This window comes from Dermacentor andersoni, chromosome 7 (assembly GCF_023375885.2).
Source record: "Dermacentor andersoni chromosome 7, qqDerAnde1_hic_scaffold, whole genome shotgun sequence".
Lineage (NCBI taxonomy): Eukaryota > Metazoa > Arthropoda > Arachnida > Ixodida > Ixodidae > Dermacentor > Dermacentor andersoni.
In genome coordinates this window covers 140,533,826-140,551,233 of record NC_092820.1, presented here as the reverse complement: position 1 = coordinate 140,551,233, position 17,408 = coordinate 140,533,826, and the positions used below count along the sequence as shown (strand labels likewise).

The window sequence follows — 17,408 nt, the reverse complement described above, 5'->3', positions numbered from 1 at the left end:
CGGCCCTAGGTCTCATATTCATTATGCGCACTATATTCTGGAACTTTACGGTGCGTGGAAAAAAGGTGAACATTGTTTGCTGTAGACTTGGGATCGGTTGCCCAGCGAAATTAACCTGATATCTGATCGGGCATTCAAAATGATCAGTTATATAAGTTGTAGCAATTCTTTTTTTAAGGAAACAAAGTAAAGGAAGTAAGTAATGTAGACACAGCTGACAAAAGTACGCTTAGTCTTTCAAGGGACACGAAGGCGTGCAAGGGTGACAGAAGAATAGTGCCATCTGATCAAATGAGACTAAGCAGGCGCATTCAACTAAAAAAAAATTACAGCTGCCTTCTTAATTTCTGCGCTCATGATTGGTTCATGAGTAGCCAACCGAACTCTTTTTCCGTTGACCTCCACAACTTCCTGGTTTCTGTTTCTATGTCCTCTAATTGCTGCAAAAGTTGCGCCCCAATTTTCACCTAAAACAAACCTGTAGGTATAAACGTTTGAAACAGAGATAAGGTGCCTCAGCTAGTCGGGCCAACGTTTCGATAGGAGGATCTACCTTTGCCAAATACGTTTCACGAGAATAGGTCCTTGTATTGAAAAGTTGGCTAGTCTATATGAGGTTCCTTATCCCGGTTTATAACTGTCAGCCCCCTTCTTGACTTCAGGAAAAAAAAAATGTAATTCGAACATACTCACGCAGACACGTATGTTGACACATTTTTTCTGACACAAAACGGCTTTCGGTTGAACTACAACTTGCAGCGACGAATAATTTGCACATTTGGAGACCTAAATCAAAACCCCAAGTTCTTGCGCCTCCTCCACGGCAGGGACGAAAAGAGTATGGTCCCGCACATAACCTTTGTTTCCTGCCTCTGGCAGCTGTAAAATAATGAGCAGAATAAAAAGTGCGTTCATTAATTTCCCTTGAAATATACAAAATGACATAGTGACCGCTATCGACAAACTTATCCATACAGCCCACATAAAAAACAGTAAACAAAAACGGGAGCCGTTATGGGCACACAATGGATATTTATAGCTGTTTATTTACCATCGCTTATCGCCACATTTGCCCGAGCAACCTGCTTAGCACGATGTGCCCTGGGTGCGAAAAATTCTAGCGATAGGTAATACAGTGTAATATGTGAAAGCACAGGTGTTTCCCTGTGCACAGCGTTACGTGAACACGACACGCGAACATTGAGTTCCAAGCGTAAAGAGGAAACGACGTAGTGGCGGAAGTGCAGGACTGGTAATTGTTAGGTTAGTTCCTTTAGGTGGAGACAAGTAGCATACAACAAAGCGTTCTGATTCATCGACGGCGTTTTCAATGACTGTCAATCGCACCAAAATAAAGCATGTTACTGGCATAGACTGGTAAGCAAATTTGGGCTGACGCAGGGAAATGCTTTCTAAGCTGCGGAGGGAACATCGGTGGATCACGGTCGTCCGTGCAGTGCCTTGTTGTCACCGCGAGTGCTCTGCTCTATCAAGCAGAATACAGTAAAACGGAATTCTTGTATCGGGCTAAATTTATTGCAGTGGAGCTGTTAGAACCTCGTTCGGTTTCTCTTGACGTCCGCAGATTCTCCGAGCTGGGAGAAAGAGAGCTGAGAGAGAGGGAAAGCAGAGCATAAGAATAGCATGGCGCACCATAGCGACGTGACGAGGGTGGGTTTAGCCTAGCGGGGGAGAGGCATCGCCCAGCATAGCGACGCGGCGAGGGTGGGTGGAGCCTAGCGCGGCAGAAGGAGCGTAGCCCGTTGCTATTCATGTAGGCTAGCCGCATACAGCATCGCAGCAATATATATACGGTAATCAAGTGCCCTCTTACAGCCAGGCCGTTAAGGGAGGTTTCACTGTAGTTTTCGTGGAGGTGGGGGGAGGGCGGCTGGCGGCAGCCAATATCAAGTTGCCTTATTGGGTTTTAACAGTCAGCAGCATAGACTGGGCTGGAGCCTAGAAGCAGCCATTTGACCAGGGGTACTAACGTAAAGCTACTCCAAACATTTCTACAATCAGCCATACACAATTGGTCAAGAACCCCTCTGGGCACTCCCACCCGCGTGCCTGTCACGGGCAGTCACGAAAACCGCGAGATCTCCCCCATTTGTTGTGACGTGGACAGGCTGATTCAGGCCAAGAGCCATACTACACTGGAGTAAGTACCATACTTGATACGAGCTTGAGGAGCAGCTAATACGTGTTCAATAGCGAAGACACATAACATTTTGTTTAATGACCAGTCATAGTAGAATGTACACTGTGATAAGCTAGACCATTATTTCAAAATCATTCACTTCATTAATATTAGTATGTTGTTTCCAGAAATAGGTCACGTAGACATACTGCTCGATGCGCGGGGCTATTTCACTCATTTTACGCTTGACTGGTGCGTTCTGGTTTTGTGCGCATGGTTTAGCCAAACGAGAGATGCTGCTAGGAGGATAAATGTTCCCAATGAAGTATAAATATATGAGTTAAGAATTAAGCATCGTATTCGTTTTACGTGACAATGAGTGAATACTTTTTCAAAAGCTGCAACACATTTTGGTCTTCGTTTCAATACGTTATGCCAAGAACAGCCGGAACTTACCTAGAGCATAAAACGCGCAGGCGAAGAGAACTAGGAAGTGGGTCAGGCGTTTCATGGCCGGTGTGTTTTCTTCAGCGTGGCGATGGGTTCAGCCTCCCTATTCCCCGCATGACACAACACATTGTCCGGCGTTTCGAACAGCAGCTTTCCTTCGACAAAGTGCTGCACCGGTTGAGTATGTACTGCTTCTTTTCCTGCTACACAATAGGTAAAGCGTTCACAAAGATCCCAGACGTGCATGATCTACCTGCGGGTGTTGTTTAAGCATAGCTCACGCTTCGCGTATTCATGTTATAACTGCTTCTATTCGGCACTGACGGTATGGGTTCTGTGCAGCAACTTTCGTAATAGCAACAGTGCTCACCATGGCAAGTATGTCCTCGAATATATTTACACAACAGTGGATTCTTGCCTATTAGGACAACAGTAAACAACACTATTTCATTTCCTTTTATTTTATTGCCTTAAACCCTCGCGAGGTATTGCACAAGAGGTGGGTATACAAAGAAATAATACAGGAGGTGGTCCACGTTGTTTTTAACAGAACGCTTGTACCTTCTTCCATGAAGGCAGATAAAGCTGTGATGAGGGCGATGTGGAGAAGGCTGTTCCAGCCGTTACTGTGCGATGAAAAAATTACGACGAGCAGGGCGACAGTGCGTGCACTAGGGCGAGCAACATTTAGTGGATTGCCCGTGAGCACAGATTCGCGCAAAAGTGGTAAAATGTAAGGTGCGTGGCCAAGCGAACTGGTGTAAAACTTATGTAATAATAATAAGCTCGCGATATGGCGACGGTGCACTAACGTACAGAAACCACCTCTCCTGTAAATAACAGAAATAAAGTTTATCACCACCACCACTACCGTAAACCAGAATCTATTTTTAATCGTGAAACACTGATATCGTTTGTGTATAACGAGTGAATGTATGTTACTGTGCGATTCTGTACGGAGTTTTATGCGTTGCTGACGTAAATCTGGCGAGGATGCCACACGGATCATGCGTACTCGAGTTTAGGCGTAACCGGTGTTTCATATGCTAGTAATGTTATCTGTTGAGCAGCGTTGCGGAGGTTGCGGTTAAGCAGTCCCAAGGTTTTGTTAGCAGATTATGTGATGTTAGTCTAATGCGAGCCGAATTTAAGGTAATTCGCGATCGTGCATAGTTGGTACTTAGTTTAGTCCACAGTGTCAATGGGGATGTCAATAATTGTGTAGGGAAAGTGAGAACGATTACGGCTGCGCGAAATTGATGTAGATTTGCATTTATTAGTGTTTGGGATCATTCACAAGTGGTCACACCAGTCTGTAATGCTGTTCAGGTCATTCTCGAAAAAACTGTCGCCTTTACTGTTGGGAATACACCGATAGACAACACAATCGTCATCAAATCTATGAATCTGAGAGGATTAACCTTAATGCAATGAGTGAAACTACGGCCTTCCCGCAGGATCCTTCTCCCAAAAGCAGAGTTCTCATAAATTTTATCCAGGTGGTATGAGTTTAGCAGCTGTGCTATTGCCGACAATAAAGTAGTCACTTCTGAGCTCAATCTGCCAAGAATACTTCAAAAACAACACTTTGAAATTATTCACTTGGAAATTTATTTTTTTTACAAATACATATATTTTTTGCAACCTCACGCACCAATATTCTTAGCCGACCATGGCGAGGCAAGATTACTCGGAATGTTTATGAAGCTTGCGCGTCTTCTCCCTAAGGTGACTGTTTTGGCATGTTGGTAGGAAATGAATGCAGCTCTTTGCACACAAGACAAGAACAGAGAAGAGGCTAGGAGAGAGGAGCGCATACTTACAACAGTGTTTTAATTTGAAGAAAGTTACCCCATAAGCAACTTCTGTGGCCCATCCCTTGAGCGTCGCGCGAGCAACATTCTATTTCCTTCCTAGCAAGGAGGATAGCTCCTTGCTAGGAAGGTCGATATACGGTTTTGTCACGCAGGTGTCACCAGGCCTATCAATCAGTTCCGCTTCGATGATCTCGAGGGTGAACTGATTGCTATTTGTGCTTACAATTGATCAAGCAGTATATAGAGGTTTACATGTGACCGTTTTTGGGGCGTTTGCCGGATCATGCATGCAGTTTCTACAGTGTGCATCCAAACACCCGCCTCTAATTTCTATCGCATTGTAGCGATGCTACTGAAGCCTGTCATTAAGAAATCGTCCGGTCTGACCAACATAGTTAGACACACAGTTCAAAGTAACATTGTAAATTATTCTTTCTGCACAGTCAAGGAACTTTGACTGATGTCTCTTTTTGTATGCCAGCATACAATGTGATAGAAATGAGAGTCCGGTTTTGGATTTACACTGTAGAAAGTGCATGCGTAATCCGCCAAACGTCCCCAAAAATGGTCACGTGTAAACCTGTATATACTACTTGCTCAAGTGCCCTTGAGATCTAGAAGCGGAATTGTTTGATAACTCTTTAGTGGCACCTGTGTGTCGAAACCGTCTATCGCTTTTTCTAGCAAGCAGCTAACCTTCTTGTGCAGATAGGCATTTTCTGCCGCGACGCACACGTGATAAGCCACAGAAATTGCCTTATATGTGGCCACTTCAAATGAAAACACTGTTTTAAGTCGGCGCTCGTGTGTCCTAGCCTCTTCTCTGTCCTCGCCTTGCACGCATAAAGCGGCATTCATGTTCTTCTCCCCCTTGTGCAGTTTCGTGCCTTGTTTGTGAGTAATTCCAGCATTGTTCACAAGTGGTGACGACTATTATACTGCTAATTGGTAACACGTTGTTACCTTGTGCAATTATTTACAGAATCAGCGCACGAAAGAGTCAAAAATAAAGGTTCACAACCTTATTGGGAGTTAGGTCCTGCTGCGTGGTTAGTTGTCTGTAGGTATACGCAGACGAAATTTCTGACCTGTAAATAACGCATAATGGGGTCGAGAACCTGCGTTGGTGATCAGGAAAAATTATTTGTTTTCATCATGTCTATTATCGGCTGTTAATGAAATTCTGCTTGGTTGAGTGAAAATAATGTTAAGGGGAGTGAAAATTATGGCTCACTCTCAAAAGACATCTTACACAAAAAATTCCTCTTGGGAGCTGCTGCCAGCTAACCGTGATTTTGAACCTGGTGTTACAAGCGAGGCGTTTGCTTTAATGTCACAACGTAGATGTGTGACGATGCTTCACGTTAGCCCGGTAGCAGGAGAAACGCCAGCCAGCCAAAGAACATCTTCGCCCTCTACCTGCTGTCACGGTGATTATTCGCGCTTTGTCTGCTATGCGTTACGAGAGCTCGCGACATTTTCCTATCGGGAGGTGAAGTCCGCCGAGGCAGTCAGTCAATCGTTTGGGAATCGTAAGGGTTCAGGTAGGCGACTTGCATCATTCCGTTTTTTTTATGAGTATGGTCGACTGCTTGCGAGGCATGCTATGCGATAGTTTACCTCACTGAGACGTTCGAGAATAACGTATGACCCGGCACAGTGGTGCAGGAAATGTTGTAAGAAGCCGTGCTTTTGTAAGCATGCCCACAGCCATACGAGCTCCCGAGGGTCGAAAAACCTACGCAGGCTACGGTCGTCGTAGCAGGTCTTTCACTGGTACTGCGCATCCAGGGTATACAGCTCAGCAAAACATCGTCTCTCTTTTGCTTCAGACAGTCTTGGTAATGAAATCATTGTCGAGAGTGCACCCTGAGAACAGCCTATGCCCAGGTGCACCGTGGTTTTGAAGGCAAAAGTGAGTAAATGCAGGAGACCGTCCGGATTATTATGTGTCAAATCGACATACATAACCAGCATGTTCGCAAGCGTCTTGTTGGTACCCTCGACCAGGTTAGATTGCGAATGATATGGCGTGAAATTATGGAAACTTCATAAGCACACATGAAGGGTCTCTTCGACAATATCGGCGGTAAATCTTCGCCAGGGGTCGTTCATTATGAACAGAGGAGCTTCTTGACGGAGTAAGACGGGACCTAATAGCAAAACAAAGATATTTGTTGCTGTGTTCGAGTTAAGTACTGCTATCTCATAATAACAGATTCTTTGTCGCAGGGTCGCCTGGTCAATGCATGCAAAAATGGCATAGGCGCATTGGAGATCAATACCGACATGTTTAAAAGGGGCAGCTGAATACGGAACTGGCCGAAGTCAGTCCACCTCGCATGTTCACAGGTCGCTTGCACCGCTAGCGTTCGGTGCTACCGGCGCCGTACGATTTCATACCGGAACACATCTTGGGTCACTCGAAGTTGGCGTCAGCCGGCTAGAGCGTCCGTGCCGAATCAAAATAGCCAGAATTTAGGCCACCGCGCTTGGCGCCTAAGATTTACGTACGAAAGTCCCCAAGGGCAACTGAAACATAGGTCGCACCGGTAGACGAGTAGCTCTTCTTGCACAGAAAGCTGTCACGTAAGCAAAAACAGCGATTTCCTGAAGGGCTCATGCGTGGCAACCAAGAGTAGTTCCCAGATCTCATTCTTCCACTGCGTGGATATGAAGGTGCGTGTATGGGGAAACACACACACAAAAAAAGATAATTCGTCATTCCACTCTGGGAAGGGGGATGACTAGCGAAGCTCTGTAGCACATGACACAGAGATTCAACGTCCATGCGCACTGCCGGCGACGATTGCATTTTCGTCTCCCTTTTTTCCATCGCTCTCCGTAGGCGCGTTGCTTCTCAGGAGTCCGAACTATGCGCAGCCTCCGCATTACGACAACAGAAGAAAAGTGATGTTTTGTGTACACAACAGCGTGTACGAAGGAAGCAACGCCTGGGTAGTCGGGGGAGACAAGACATGCGTGGCGTTTCTACGGAACCACCACCACGGGAGAGAGGAAAGAAAGGAAACTAGACACGCAATATCCTTTTAACGTCGACAAAGAGAGGGTGGCGGGAGCATAGACATGGCCTAGGCGCGTCGCAGAGTGCAAAATCTTTGAGAAACCTTTATTGTCCACCTGAGGGTTGACATATCTTGAAAGTGGTGCCTATTGCTAACTTGTCTACTGAAAATGCCTATACAAGTTATGAGACATATAAGCTTTTGCATAAAATGAAGCGATCTTGCATCAAATTCGGGACCTCAGTTACACAAATTCGGGACCTCACAGACAATTAGCAGCATCATATCGTCGAAGGGTTTTCTAGGAGACAAAATCGTATTTGGGCAGATAAATGGCCAAGGTGCAAGTTTACCAGAAGGATCAGAGCAAGTACGGAGCATGATGATTCGTGACCAATTCTAAGGGGTGCCCTTAAAGTTAATCGCGAACGTGAGGCACTCTCGCTCGTTCAGTGTATAATTCGGCTCCGGATCCCTAAAGGGATTCCGTTCTAGAGGGCATGGCAGGTATGTGCCCAGCCCAAATACAATGCAGAGAATCGTTTCTAGAAGGCCTAAAATGTATATCTGCTCTTTATTTAGCAGATATGCATTAAACGGTTGATGTGGATCTCCTAAATAAGAAGCTCCACAGAGGGAAAATTAATACAGAGCCCGTCACAAGAGCGCCTCATGCTGCTAGTGCCGCATGCAATATCAAGCCTACAATTAATAAATATTTGTTCTCCAGGACACGAAGCCCAATAGTATCGTCAGGCAGTGCATGCAAGGGATACAAGGCCCGCGCATCGTACCGCAGTGCATATATGGGAAACGAGGCCCTCGTATTGATAGGTGGGATACGAGACATATCTAGCAATGTCGTATATACGAGCCACGTATAACTCGCGACGGCAAAAGCCACGGTAAGGACACCCTCAGTAAGCACATGAGCTCTGCTATTGAGCATCAAAATAGTGGGAAGTACCAGAGTTGGCACCAAAGATATTTCGGTGAGTTCACTTCTATCGTGCGCGCTGGTTAGTGTTCCGGGGGTGGCGACGTAAATCGACGCAGACGACGTGCTGACCGGTGCGCATGAAAAGCTGGTGGCGGTTCCACGACGAAATTGTAAGCAGGTGGACGGAAACGGGGACATTTTTCTCGAAGGAAAGAGAGATTGATTAGTTGACACGGAAAAAGAAACCCCGCTGTTGGCACCCCGACTTTACAGCGCACGGCAGATACCTGAACATTGAGCAGCAACTTGGGGAAGGTGGAGAAAGGGCAGAAAAGTGACAGAGTTGGGAAGAAAGCGAGCGCTCGGTTCTGACAGGGGCTAGGAAACCTCGTCATGCCCCCTAGAGCTTTTACTTCTTGGCCCTCCGTTCTTTGTAGTGAAAATAAACTGAATGATTGATTGAGTGACTGATTGATTGACTGGTTGATTGATAGCTCTTCTGGCATGAGATGCTCTACAAACGCTGCGCATGCTCAGTAGAAAGGGGTAAAGCTGCAAATCCTGCTGCGTTCGCTTCCTCGCGCGTGTGAATCCCGCTCCTTCACGTACGTTAGGCACGTCGTCAATCGTGACCGATTACTAGAGTAGTTGGGCAAGCTAAAATGTTCATTGTTTCATGCGCGGACGGATCCATGCAGCCGAAGGAGGCATTCCACGATGTCGACGGGAAAGTATGTGCGCGGTGCTCATAAAGTAGCGCTTGACAGGCTGTAGTGAACGCAGCGCGGCGTAGAGACAAATATTGATGGCTACATAGAATGCACTTCTCTGGTCACTGAGTTGGGGGCAATGATACAAGCACTGCGCCACATAAAGGGTACCTAGTTTCTTTAAGTGGATGGTTGTTGCCGGTTACAGTATCTAGTTATGTGACCAGGTGTGTGACAACACACACAGGGACAAACCTACAGAATGCAAAACAGCTACTGAGCAGCGTGCCTGCGTTAAGAGTGTGAAGGCTGGTTCCCTGCAAGTCTTCAAGTTACAGAACATTGGGTGGTTGCTGAAAACAAACGTTGCGTAGGTGCTGATCAAACTATTGATCGAAATGCTCATTACAGCACAGTTGGTCCAGACGACAATACGGTCCATCATCCTAGCCACTAAAGTAAGCAGCGTATCCCGACTGCTGCCGAGGAGCCGAGGGCAGGGTATAATAATTATATCGAAAGGCGAAGAAATTGAGATATAGCGCTGCGTAACGTACCTGTTCTTCGTATCGGAAGAGCTCCTCGCGGAATTTCTGCCCAGTGGTGGACAATGAACTTGAGGGTAACTCGACTTAACAATGGCGACGGTCATTGCATATAAAAGCCGTGTAAATTTCGGTGTAGTTGAACGTGCCTTGTGCACGTCAAGTGTACGGCATCGCTGTTTCATGACAACAAGGTGAAGGCTGCGCGGAAAACATGCGCACAGTGTGTCACCACAAAACACACACTTACAGTTTACATACAGTACAATCTCTAAAACGCCTGTGCTGTGCTTGGTCCTGGTGTCACGTGCGGCGAGGTACTCGTCGTGAAGCGAACAGTTCGACACATCGTGTTTTTAATAAAGGTCATCACGTCGTCATAGCAAATGAATTATTCTGGCGCCATTGTGTACGCTTCGAGCGTTCGATAAGAAGGATACATCTTCCTGTGCTGGCGGTTACGGTCGGCGTAATTTCTGTAATTTAGGTCGTGCCGTTCACACTTTTGGTTTTTCGCTTGCTGAAGGAGAGCGATGGCAGACTTCTGCACTTTTTCCATCTGAAGTGGAAGCAGAGACAAGGAACACTAAAAAGTAATACAAAAGCCACAAGAACAGATGGCAACATCAAATCGATAGTACCGGTCAACGCATGTAGAAGTTTTCATGCTTGCAAAAAAACAACAACGAGTAGATGAGTAAATGTGAAAGGAAGTAGAGGTTTTGGCTGAAGCCCGTCTGCTCTGGAGGCATATTGAAGAAGGGTAAAAAAGAAGGACACCGACCAATGAAAGAATGCAACACGTTTCGACTCCCCAGACGGGAGCCTTGTTCGCAATGAAATCAAGGGCGTGGGTTGCAAAGGTTACAAGGCTTGAATATATGACGTAAGCTTTGCGTAAGCAACGAACACGTCTTTGTACGTAATAAAAGCTGGTATTGGCGCCAAAAATACAACTGCGAGTGAAACGTTGATTGTATGGCCAATTTGCCAAAGCACAACTTTACCTAATAAAGAAATTAAGGGTAGTGTAAGGCCATCCGAATAGAGAAAAAAGAAAAATGCTCTATGCTTAGAAAGTTAGACAGTTTTGACCAACATTCTGACCAACATTCAAATTACAAGTTTTGTCACACCGCTTACGTTGATGCGCACAGAAGCTCAATTTCTGTGTCTTCTTTGTGCATACAGTGGAGTGAACCAGAAACAATGGATTTCTGCTTCCTGTTTAGATATTCCAAATCGTGCGAATGTTTTTTGAGGTCCCTATAAGCAAGCTTGACCTAAGCAAGAATGTCCTTATACTACATTCCTTTAACCTTGACTGGCATCGTGTGCATTCCTAAAGGATAGAAAATTCTTTAATATTGCTTGATTCCCTGCCGCATTCTGAACATTCCACCTTAAACACCATGCAACCGCATGTCTTTCCCCTGTAAAACAGTTTTTACTTGCCAAGCCTCTCGTAAAAGCGTAAAGCCCCCAAATTTTGGCCGGTACCCCTTGGTGTGTAGATGCCAAATGTGCACAGAAAATAAGCAGGCGAAGTGCTGCTGGCCATCCTTTACAGGCTGAGCGCGTAATATTACAAGAATAAGAAAGATAAGGGGAGTGCAAACGAACTAAATGCTCCTCAGAAATGTACCGAGGTGTGTCCTGGGTCCCCGTTCAGATTCTGCGTTTTCGAGGACTCAGTGGCCGGGAAAATTTTAGTTTAGGAGACGAGGCCTCGTGAAAATCGCGCATCAGTTGATTTCACTGGTGAATGTACGTCTTACAGACGATGGTGTAGTAAGCGATTTAGCATAGACCTAGGTTATGCTCGGCCCCCACCAATATCTTTGCTGAGTAAGAAGTCTCTTCAGAGATGTTTCTAGGGCCCCCATTTTGTTTTTGCCTTAGATGGAGCGATGAGCCGCGGCAAAATACTTAGGCTTAAGCAATGAGATTACGACACACCTTCCAGTTGGTTTCGTTAAAAGAGAGCCGTACAATATTATACATTCTGAGCAGAAGAAACAGTAAGTCGCAACTATTATTTTTATTCTTTTGGTGAGGCGCTAAGCAATGGTGATTGTTATCCGTCGTTGGGTCGCCGAGATGTGGGGTTTAAAGCGCGGCTAACGGTGTCCTTGAACGCATGCTGCAGCATTGTCAGACGCCTGTCATCATCCATGGAGCTGTCTCTGGCGCGCAGCAGCAATTTCACGTGGTGCTGCGGAGCATCATGCCATATCCGCGTATCGTTAGCAGAACGCGTCAGGCGCAAAGGCGCACCACCAAATGCTCAGTCACATCGGTGACTCGCTGAGGTGACGCGACCAAGTTGGTTCTAACCGGTCACTTTGTTGAGACTCACGGTAACTAGGAATCAACGTCACTGTGAGACAGCGAAATTGAATGGCGTCTTAGCACGTGCGTCCATTCGATGTAGTGTCTAGTGTAGTTTTTATGGCTTCCCTACTTTTTGATATGTTTATCTGATGGTCTTTCGACAATGTGACGTTTCTTTGGTGCGTTTTTGCAATCACCCACATCTGTTGATTGTTGCAATAAAGCTTTAGTTAAACGTTAGCGATCGTCGTGGCTGCTTCTAGCATTTGTCCATGTCTCTTCCGGCTATAAAGCAAAAAGTACGTTACCCTACCAACTCGCCCAACTTTCCGTCTTTTCGTAGCATATTATCGATAATCTATGATCGATACGTGGCAGCAGCCACAAGAACTTACCGCTGCATCTATTCGTGCAAGATTCACATGACGGAAAACTATTAGGATTGTTACTGCAAAATCCTGATGGAAAACGTTTACAGAAGCCAGTCTGGGCATCGAAGTGCCAGTCTTGCAATAGCGGAGAGCACCGGCCCAGTTTCGGTGCGAGGCTGCATATCGGATTTCGTTGTGGTGGTGCTGAAAGAAAAGACACATAAGCCTTGAGAACGTCGACATACGGTGGTTCCAGGAAACGGAATGTAGCTAAAATGAATCTAGAAAATAAATGAATACAAGAAGCAAGAACTCCGTCATGCCCATTTCCGGCGTATGGAAAAATACCACTTGGCTAAACGAAATCCCATAGATTTGTTATCAGGATACTGCATGGGTACATGAGGTACCTGGAAATGTTGCTCCGAGTCGTCAGAGGTGCTGTGAGCAGGACAGAGTCAGTCATGAGGTCACTGAAGAAGTGCTCTCTCTGTTTTATTCGAGAACCATTTGCTAAATACCCGATTTTTGAAGTAACCACCGTTGGACATCCTGTCACCTGCGCCAATTATGCAGCGGCCCTAGGTCTCATATTCATGCTGCGCACACCATTCTAGAACTCGTTATGATGTGTGGAAGAAAAGGTGAAAATATTGTGCATTGGATCTGGAATCGGTTGCTCAGCGAGATTAGGCTGATATCTGATCGCACATTCAAAATGATCAGTTATATAATTTGTAGCAATTCTTCTTGTTTTTCTTTAAGGAAAGAAATTAAAGGAAGTAAATAATGTAGAAACAGCTGACAAAAGTACGCTTATTCTGTCAAGGGACACTAAGGCGTGCAAGGGTAACAGAAGAATAGTGTCATCTGATCAAATGAGACTAAGCAGGCGCTTCGAACTAAAAAAAAGAATTACAATCCCCTTCTTAGTTTTCTGCGCCCATGATTGGATTAGAATAGCCAACCGAACTATTTTTTCCGTTGACCTCCACAAGTTCCTAGTTTCTGTTTTCTACGTCCCCTAATTTCTTCAGAAGTAACGACCAAATTTTTACCTAAAAGAAACCTGTAGGTATAAACGTTTGAAAGAGAGATAAGGTGCCTCAGATAGTCGGGCCAACGTTTCAGTAGGAGGACCTATCTTCGCGAAATACGTTTGACGAAGATTGGTCTTTGTATCGAAAGGTTGGCCAGCCTTTATGAGGCACTTATGCCCGTGTTTAACTTTTATACCCCAACGCGCTACTGCATCTGTAAGCCCCCTTCCTTACCTAAACATTAAATAAGGTAATTCGAGCATACTCACGGAGACACGCACGTTGACACATTTTTTCTGACACAAAATGGCTTTCGGTCGAACTACAACTTGCGGAGACGAATAATTTGCACGTTCGGAGAACAAAATCAAAACCCCAAGTTCGTGCGTTTCCTCCACGGCAGGGACGGAATGCGTTTGGTCGTACACATAACCTTTGTTTCCTGCCTCTGGCAGCTGTAAAAGAATAACAAGAATAAAAAGTGCGTTCATTATTGACCCGTGAAATATACAAAATTACATAGTGAGTGCCATCGACAAACTTATCGATAGAGCCAACATAAAAAAAGAATGAAGAGAAATCGGAGCCGTTATGGGCGCGCCATGGATATTTATATCTGTTTATTTACGCTCGCCTATCGCTCAATTTGCCCGAGGAACCTGCTTAGCACGATGTGCATGCCCTGGGCGCGAAAAAATGTAATGATAGGTAATACAATGCAATATGTGAAAATACAGCTGTTTCCATGTCCAGAGCGTTCCGTGAACACGACACGTGAACATCGAGTTCCAAGCGTGAAGTGGAAATGACGTAGTGGAGAAAGTGGAGGACTCGTAATTTTTAGGGTAGTTCCTTTCGGTGGAGACAAGTGGCATACAGCAACGCGTTCTGATTCATAGACGGCGTTCTGAATGACCGTCAATCGCACCGAAATAAAGCACGTTATGGGCACAGACTGACAAGGCAAAATTTTGGCTTACGCCGTGAAATGCTTTCTAAGCTGAGAAGGGAACATTGGTGGATCACGGTCGTCTGCGCATTGCATTGTTGCCACCGCGAGTGCCCTGCTCTGTAAAGCGGAATACAACCCAGCGATATATCGGGCTAAATTTATTTTGTGCATAGTTCTAATCGTAATATCGAATACCGTGTAGCTAACTGCTATCGCTATACGGTGGTAAAATTAAAGGAAATGGTCACTACAAGTTTGATAATGCTGCATCGTGGTGAAACGTACATAGATAACTGGAATAAACGTGAGCAACCTTTTGTCGCTGTTTTCGGTGGAATAACGAGTTCAATTTTTTTTATATACTGTAAAGAGAGAGAGAGAGAGGAAAGGGGAAAGGCAGGGAGGTTAACCAGAGAAAAAGATCCGGTTGGCTACCCTACGCTGGGGAGAGAGGGGAGGGGGAGGTAAAGTGGTAAAAAAGTAGAGATAAGGAAAGGAAGGAGAATAGACACACTGTAGAGGCTTAAACAGAGGCATCCGGTGTATATGTAATCAATTTCTTGCGATAGTTTACGAAAACATGCTTTGCACATAAATTGACCAGCGTACCCTTTTTTTTCCTATACATGTTCGGCGGCTGACATTTGTGCTGCTCGAAGGGGAAGCGCGCTATCCTGTGCAGAAGTCGCTATAAAATAAGCCGCGAGTTTTTCTGCAAGAGCGTGAATACAAAATACTGAGCAAGTGATGTTCTACGCATGTTTGTGTGCTCACTAGGGTTTCCTACATAGGGCGTTCAGCAACCCATAGTCTTCTCGCGGTGAATTTATATTATATATATGTATGTATGGTTATAATGTGACCTCCAATATCCAAGCTGTTAAGACAAGTTCCGCTATGGTTTTCGAGAAGAGGTGGGGGGGGGGGGGGGGGAGCGGCTGGCAGCGGCCAATATATAGTGGCCTTATTGGTTTTTATGGTGAGCCAGATAACAGTCAGCAGTATAGAGTGTGTTGGAGCCTAGAAGCAGCCATTTGACCAGGGTTACCATACCGTAAGGCTGCTCCGAACATTTCTTACCCATTTCTACAATCAGCCATACACAACTGGTCAAGAACTCCCCCGAGCACTCCCACCCACGTGTCTGTCACGCGAAGTCACAGAGACCGCGACAACTCCCCCATTTGATATGACGTGGACAGGCTGATTAAGGGCTAGAGCCATCCTACACTAGAGCCAGTACCATACTTGATACGAGCTTGAGGAGCAGCTAATAGGTGTTCAATAGCGAAGACACATAACATTTTGTTTAATGACCAGTGATAGTAGAATGTACATTGTGATAAGCTACACTATTATTTCAAAATCATTCACTTCATTAAGATTAGTATGTTGTTTCCAGAAATAGGTCACGTAGACATATTGCTCGATGCGCGGGGCTATTTCACTCATGCTACGCTGGCGCGGTGCGTTCTGGTTGAGTGTGTTTGCTTTAGCCAAACGAAAGATGCTGCTAGGAGGATAAATGTTCCGAGCGAAGTTGCAGAACAATATGAGTTAAGAACTAAGCAGCCTATTCGTCTTATGTGAGCAATGGCTGAATACTTCCTTAAAAGCTCCAGCACATTTTGGTCTTCGTTTCAATACGTTATCGAAAAAACAGCCACAACTTACCTAGAACATAAAACACGCAGGAGAAGAGAACTAGGCAGTAGGCCAGGCGTTTCATGGCCGGCGTGTTTCCTTCAGCGTGGCGAAGGGTTGAGCCTCCCTATTCCCCGCATGACACAACACATTGTCCGGCATTTCGAGCAGCAGCTTTCCTTCGACAAAAGTGCTGCGCCGGTGGACGCTGCACTGCTTCTTTTACTGCTACACAATAGGTAAAGCATTCACAAAGACGCTAGACGTGCATGATCTACCAGAGGGTGTTGTTTAAGCATAGCTCACGCTTCGCGTATTCATGTTATAACTGCTTCTATTGAGCGCTGACGGTATGGGTTCTGTGCGGCAACTTGGGTAATAGCAATAGCAGTCACCATGGCAAGTATGTCCTCGAATATATTTACACAGCAGTGGATTCTTGCCTATTAGGACAACAGTAAACAATATAATTTCATACCCGCCGTGGTTGCTCAGTGGCTATGGTGTTGGGCTGCTGAGCACGAGGTCGCGGGATCTAATACCGGCCACGGCGGCGGCATTTCGATGGGGGCGAAATGCGAAAACACCCGTGTACTTAGATTTAGGTGAACGTTAAAGATCCCCAGGTGGTCGAAATTTCCGGAGTCTTCCACTACGGCGTGCCTCATAATCAGAAAGTGGTTTTGGCACGTTAAACCTCATAATTTAATTTAATATAATTTCATTTTATTTCATTTTACTTTATTACCTGAATCCCTCGCCGGGTATTACATGGGAGGTGGGTATAGAAAAAAACAATACAGCAGGTGGTCCACATTCTTTTTAACAGAACGCTTGTCACTTCTTCCATGAAGGCAAATGAAACTGTAACAACGGCGATGTGGTGGAGAAGACTGTTCCAGTCTTTAGCTGTGCGATGAAAAGATTACGACGAGCAGGGTGACAGTGCGTGCACAAGGGCGAGCAACATTTAGTGGTTTGCCTGTGAGCACAGATTCGCGCAAAGATGGTAGAATGCAAGGTGCGTGGCGAAGCCAACTGGTGTAAAACTTATGGAATAATAATAAGCGCGCGATACGCTGACGGTGCAGTAAAATACGCAAACCAGAGTTTACTGCTAATCGTGAAACGCTGATATGGTATGAGTACAACGAGCGAATGTACCTTGCGGTGCGATTAAGTGCGGATTTTAATGCGTTGCTGACGTAAATTTGGCGAGGATGCCCCACGGGTGACGCGTACTCGAGTTTCGGCGGACCGTTGTGTTATATGCTAGTAATTTTATCTGTTGAGCAGCATTGCTGATGTTGCGTTTAGGGAATTCCATGTTTTTTGTTAGCAGATGATGTGATGTTACATGCGAGCCCAAGTTTAGGTGATGCGTGATCGTGTTTAGTTGGTACTTAGTTGAGTCCATAGTGTCGATAGGGTTGTCAATG

The 17,408-nt window shown here is 45.5% G+C and overlaps 1 long non-coding RNA gene across 2 annotated transcripts; it reads right to left on the bottom strand.

The window, feature by feature from the left end:
* Positions 1 to 9,967: 9,967 nt before the first annotated feature.
* Positions 9,968 to 16,164, bottom strand: LOC126533744 (uncharacterized). 2 transcript variants are annotated; one of them, XR_011895563.1, is made up of 4 exons: positions 16,000 to 16,164; positions 13,643 to 13,828; positions 12,358 to 12,537; positions 9,968 to 10,187 (listed from the first exon to the last, which is right to left on the bottom strand). It is a non-coding gene; the product is annotated as an uncharacterized lncRNA (long non-coding RNA). The 2 variants fall into 2 exon arrangements; XR_008612908.2 differs by lacking the exon at positions 12,358 to 12,537.
* Between the last annotated feature and the right edge of the window lie 1,244 nt (positions 16,165 to 17,408).